The sequence below is a fragment of the Mastomys coucha genome, unplaced genomic scaffold (assembly GCF_008632895.1).
Source record: "Mastomys coucha isolate ucsf_1 unplaced genomic scaffold, UCSF_Mcou_1 pScaffold6, whole genome shotgun sequence".
Taxonomy (NCBI): Eukaryota; Metazoa; Chordata; class Mammalia; order Rodentia; family Muridae; genus Mastomys; species Mastomys coucha.
Genome location: NW_022196912.1, coordinates 34,160,798 through 34,167,547, shown reverse-complemented (window position 1 = coordinate 34,167,547; position 6,750 = coordinate 34,160,798).

Sequence of the window (6,750 nt, the reverse complement as noted above, 5' to 3'; positions counted from 1 at the left end):
CCCAGGAATCCCACCCCGCTGTCACCCGGAGGGCTGGGTTCCCTTCTGGCCAGGCTAGGCACTAAGAGCTGCACCCAGGAGTTAGCACTGTAACCTGCCAGCTAATGGTAACCCTCTCTGCCTGGGCCACTTGGCCTTGCTATTCACTAGGAGGCCTGAATTCCTCCATAACCACTTTTCCCCTTCAAACAAACAAAATACAAACAAAACACCCCAAAAGACACTGTCTCCATAGGCCACTGGCATACACTCACACTGATACTAGTGCTCTGGCCAGGTCACCCCAAAACACTTAGCTCCCCCTCCCTGGCCCCAAGTTACTTTGAATGGTGAACCTGCTTGTTCTCACACTTCCCTTGCCTAACACACCCAGCCATTAAAGACCATAGTTATTAAAGGGGATTCCCTAAAAAGTCTTCCCAAATGGCTAGCCTATCAAATGCAACGGTGTTCTAAACAGTGAGTCTAAAATCCTGCGATGTAAGGAGAAAGTAGCTTAAACTCTCATTGTCACGGATCATTGTTTTAAAACATCTGCCGAGGAGGTTTTGTGCATTAAAGAGAGGGAGATTCCGGAAGTCCAGAGGACCGAGCTGTGCCAAACAGGTTGTGAGTCAGAGCCCCTGTATGTGTGTTTGCCTTGCAGACACCTAGTTCGGCTGCTCTTTTCCTCAGTCAGCCAACCAAAGAAGATGATTATAAAATGTATACAGTATTAAACCTTCACAGTGTGTCAGGTCTTGTGCTGACAGCCATGGCTTCCTTCGGTAGTGAGTTTGTGGGTTGGGAACAGGAGGAAAAGCCTGGGGCTCCCACAATGGAAATAGCTTCGGGGAGAGCATTGCTCTATCCCCTTGCTCGAGGCCAGTCTGAGTCTCCGTGACGAATTCACTCGGCCTAATTCTCCTGAGGCTCCGACAATCTGTGTTTCTGACAGGCTCCCTGGAACTGCTTCGCCGTGGAGTGTTTGGTTCAGTTTTGGCAAGAATTCAGACAGGGTCTAGACAGGCACAATCTAGTTAGAATAATATAGTCTCCCACATGGAAATGGTCCTTGGGTTGCATAAGTTTCTCAAGGTCCCCCTGACCTGCACTAACCTGTATTTTTGGTCCTTCTGAAAACAGTTCATTTTATGTTATTAGGGTCCTATTAGAATTTTTCTTGCCATGACCTTAGCTTTGATTTGTTTGCCTGAAACACACACACACACACACACACACACACACACACACAAACACACAGACACAGATATATACACAGAGACAGACACAGATAGATACGCAGACACACAGGCACACACTGAAATACACACACAGACACAGACATATACACATGCATGAACACGTAGGACACACACACACACACACACACACACACATCTCTGATACACCTTTTCTCCTTAACTTATCCTCTACCTTCACCTTTGGTCTGGCATTGGGAAGGTCATGAATGAATCAGCCCCAGAGATGAAATTCATACCCGGAACACTATCATTTTGGAAACTGAGCAGACCTTTTATTTTACACCTTCCATCTCTAGGAGCATAGTTTGTGTTGGTGAGTAGAGATTCCTTGGTGTGTGAGAGTTCACTTTAGCACCCTTGGAGGCGGCTTCTGTTTCAGTAATTGAGGGATACCTGGGTAGTATTGCTGAGCCCATTATGAAATAATAGGGTTTTCTAATTATCAGTGTGGGATTTAATAATTAAGTGTTTCTTAAGATACAATAATCAGATGAAATAGTCTTTCAACTTTATCAGTAATGCTAATGACAAGTTCAGAAGCTGTCATAATAAAGATTACAATGAAATTAAACTGTCAATTAGGGGCAGGTGAGTTCAGACTTTGTTTTGGACAGTATTCATTCACAGTATATGCTAGTTCACATGAACTAAGCTTACCATCTAAATTCAACTAAATTCAAGACCATCCTTTTCTGAGTGGTTGATTTTTTGTTTTGTGTTGTTGTTTTGACAGACTGCATCAACTAAATGCCAGGAGTTTTAATAAGGATGACTGAGGACTTGTTCCAGGCCTTTGATATGCTGTAACCAGGTGGAACAGGAAGGAGGTCGGAATAAAGAAGTGGCCCCTATACACCAGGAATAGACAGAATTTACAATGGGAGCTGAAGCTTCAGGAGGTCTTGTTAAATGCTAACAGATGGCCCAGCCTTCATCAGGCAGCCAACAGAACAAGAAGAGTTCACATAGGGATGAAGGAGATGCTGCAGTACAGCCGACTGCGCACACTGGAGCAGTGAGTGGAACGGCCCGGGGCAAGAGTGAGCTGTGCAGAGTGTCTCCTCTGAGCCTCAAGTGAAGAAGCTGATGATTCCTTAAGGGTCCTTGGGACAAGCTGTGTGAACTTTAAAAAGATTACTCTTGTCATTTAAAGCCGTTATCTACAAAATGGGACTTAGGAAGCCCGTGTTAGGAGATTGATGTGAGCACATATATCAATCGCTTTGGAACTGTGAAAGAAGGGCTGGTTTAGAATGTCACCCTCTTGTGTGCCCTGAATTGTACTGTATGTCAAGAGAGTGCTAGGTTCAGATGTACTGGCAGGTGGTATCTTTCATAGATAGGGGCATGGTGCAGAGACTGAGGGATTCTGAATCCTGATCCGCTGTAGTATTCCATCCTATATGCGACAAGCTAACAATACTTTGCTGTCTCAGCTCACTGGTCTCACCAGGAATTATGTTGTACTTTCGCCCCTGGCATTACTATAGTGGCCTCCAGGGGTGCTGAGTTTTCTTGCCAATGGTCCTGCCAGGGTCCCTTTGTGTAACTAGGGGTTTCTACGGAAACGTGGGCCAGGCTTCATCAGGAGCATAATAGATTTTTTTATGAATATTGAGACAATTTTCACAGCTGATATGCTGCATATTTCCTTGATACAAAAACTATAGCTTAAATTATGCAGAGAAACTTTGTAGTGATTGAAAGCTCCTGCCTGTGGCTTAGTTTATGACTAAAGCTTTCTGACCTTGTGGCTCTTTTAGACACTCGTTTGTCAGGTCTCTCATAGTCAAATTTCTTCACACTCAGTCCTCCAATCCTTGAATGACCCACCACCATCCAGATCATCCACTGAACATCTGTTTATAGTATTAAAGACTGGACTCAGAAGCAACCCCCCTGAAACAACTTTTTCCAAAGCATTCCACTCATACCCTCATAGTGACCCTACTTAACTGTGCTAGGGAAATCAGTTGATTAGGTGGCCAGTTCTCCTTATTCACAGTAGATGTGTTCTATCAAGTCATCACACTTGAGGTTGTTGCACACAGACACTGGACCACAGCTTCTAGGGGAGACACAGGATTTGGTGGCCATAAGCCTCTAGGTGCAGTTTCATCAACACATCACCAAATAGCCATATTTTCTATTTAGGGACATTGCACTTAATATATATTCTTGGTTCACTGGCAGTGAATCCATGGCCAATAACACTGTCCCTTGTTAGATCTCATGTGCATATATTCTCCTTATCGAGCATCATTGCCCTCCTGTGTCTTGTATTGGAGAAACTTTGTATCGAACTTGACTCTGTGCTTTATGGCCACTTTAGAGAGTGAAACTGTCAACAAAAAGCACAGAATCGAGAACAGCACAGCACAGGGTAGCCCAGAAGAGCTGAGAAGGCAATGGCCATCATCTCATTCAGCCTCACTGGGAACTTGTGCATTAGGGTGACTTAAGTATTCGGTTGAGGCAAAACAGTACAAACAAACAAACAAAATAAATCAAAATCTCAAAAACACTTGTAACTATTAGTTTGGGGGATAAATATCAGTTTTTAATATATGTTTATTCAGTGTATGTGTGTGTGTGTGTGAGACAGAGAGAGAGAGAGAGGGAGAGACAACAGAGACAGAGACAGAGAGAGACAGAGAGAGACAGAGAAAAGGAATGTATATCATATGTACTCAGTGCCCACAGGGTTCAGAAGAGGGCAATGAATATGGGAACTAGAATCAACTCAGGTCTTCTGGAAGAGTATCAGATGCTCATAACTGTTGAGACATTTCTCCAGCTACTAAAAATAAGTTTGTTTATTTGTTTGTTTGTTTTTTAGGTCAGAGTTTCTTTGTTTAGCCCTGGCTGTCCTGGAGCTCACTCTGTAGACCAGGCTGGCCTTGAATTCAGAGATCCACTTGCCTCTGCCTTCCAAGTGTTAGGATTGGAGGCATGCTCTACCACCACATGGCTTTAAAAATAAGTTTGGGTTGTTTTTTTTTTTTTAATTATTTTATTTATTTACACCCCAAATGTTGTCCCCTTTTCTGGTTCCCTCTAGAAGAGTTCTTCCCCATATGTCCTCCCCTTTGTCTCTGCCTCTGAGAGGATTCCTTCCCCCACCCCCAGCCATCTCCCCTCCGGGGGGGGGGGGGCATGAAGTCTCTACAGGATTAGGTGCATCCTCTCCCACTAAAGGCCAGACAAGGAAGACCAATAGCATCAATTAACTTGGACCCCTGGGAGCTCCCAGAGACTAAGCCACCAACAAAAGAGCATACATGGGCCACCCAAGGCCCCCTGCAATATGTAAAAATAAGTTTCAACAAGTAAACAAATTTAAAGCTATGGAGTTCTTAAATAATAAGCAACCTATACATGCCTCTCAACTAGACTATGACTTTTGAGAGACCACAGTTTATGTTCTATCAGTATTATAACTTCCAAGCACCCCAAAGAATATCCAATACATAAGAAGTTAATAATGCCAGTTAAATAAGTGGACAATTCATTGCAGTCTCACTACTTTTCTCTCATTAGATACTTGCCAAAAATGTATACATCTATTAATAAAGCTGTAAAAATAGTCTCTTTGTTTCAGAGGGCTGTCAAAGACTCAGTTTGGTTCTTACTAGATCTCTGAACTCCGAGTATAAGGAGCACTCTGGAGTAAACCCTTCATCTGGCACACAGCCAGGCATATAGATGTAGGCACCACCCATCCAATTCATAAAAGAAAAATGGGGTCAATAACTAGGTGTTGTATAAACATAGTAAAATGATGGTCAGTAACAGAGAAAGTGATATAGCCCAAGAATTGAAAGGGAGAAGAGTGGACCAGAAAATGAAAGTGATGGAATAGAAAAGGAAAATGAACACTTGTAAACCAGGAAGTCAGGAAAACTGTAGGAGCTTGACAGACTGAGTTTGTGGGCAGATCTAGGGGACATCTCTGTCTTCCTTCTCCTACAGCAATGGGGCATGAGCATGCTTCTCTCTTTCTATATCTTTGTACCAAACCTGAGAAAGTGTTAATCATAGCACTGTACAAAAAGAGTGGTGTATGCAACTGGCATTTAATGAGTGCCTATTTCATGATGAACAGGAACTGGAGCAAAAGAAGAAACATCCATGAAGTGAATGAGTACCAGCACAATGCCTGATGACACTCAAGCTACCACATTTGAAATGTCATTGTATTTCCAATCTTAAATCTATTTCTATTCTCTTCACCTCTACTATCAAGGTGTCAGTCAGTGTATGACTTCTCTCCTCTAAGTACAAATCCTCTAGTGCTTTTAATAGGTTAGTTGACCTCAATACTTGGCTGGCTAACTAAACCCAAAATTGCTGATTGTATCAATTTTGGTGCCTTTGACAAATGAGTCAGCCTCTTTAGGAGATCTAACCTTACCACTCTTGAAGCTTACATAATCCTCAAAATCACCACCAACAAAGTAATGGCACATTAAATAAACCTAGAGCAAAGGATTAGAGCATTTTAAAAGCATACCCCCATCATCTGTTTGGCATCACAAACAGTTAAGTAGGGGTCACTTATGACTGTACCCATTTTATAGTTCAGAAAATTAAGGCTTGGTATAACTTATTCAAGTCATCAAACTAAATCATAGTCATGAAAGACCAACAAAGTTTCATGACTCACGTTTGTGGACTAAGCCTTGAATCTATTGGACAACCACCTCTTTTTCCTCCTTGTCTTCCTCCTCCTTCTTATCGTCCTCCTTCTCCTCTTCCTCCTTTCTTCTCCCATATTATTTTATTCTTCTTTTCCATCTTGAAAAGTTATTTTATTTTCCAAGAGATGTATTAATGAACAAGTGGAGAGACTTTAGCTCAGACGTAGGTCAGGATGTTTTCTCTTACTACCAGAAATTTCGCCAAATTTAGGTACCTGGAAAATGCAATCTGGGTTTGAAGATAACATTAGGCTTCTTACCACAATCAACTAAGCTGACTCCATGGAGCTTCTTGATAGTCCATATTGCTAACATAGAAATGTGTCATTCTACGTGTATATGTACACAGATATGACTGTATGTGACTATCACTGTGTAAGCAGTCATTTGAACATTTTTTAAGTTCTGTGTTTGTCTCTCTTAACTCCAGCCATGTGAGGAATGCCTTAGATTACTGAATCTTACAGGGAGCTCAATATAGTAATAATTTACATTTATCTTCTGTGGTGTGTGTGTGTGTGTGTGTGTGTGTGTGTGTGTGTGTGTGTGTGTGTCAATGTGTCTGTAGATCAAAGGCTGATGTTTGGTGTTGTCCTCTGTTAACCTCCACTTGATTTTAGGGCAGGATCTCTCTCATGATCCCAGACCTCAAAAATTGGACTAGCCACTTTATTCCGGGGATTCCAACTCTTGGTCCTTGGTGCAGTAAGCCTTATGCAAATGAGCCATCTCCACAGCTGCTATCTTCTGTTTTATCTTCCCATTGCCTATAACAAGCCATTTATCAAAGACTTTTAGTGGCTTCT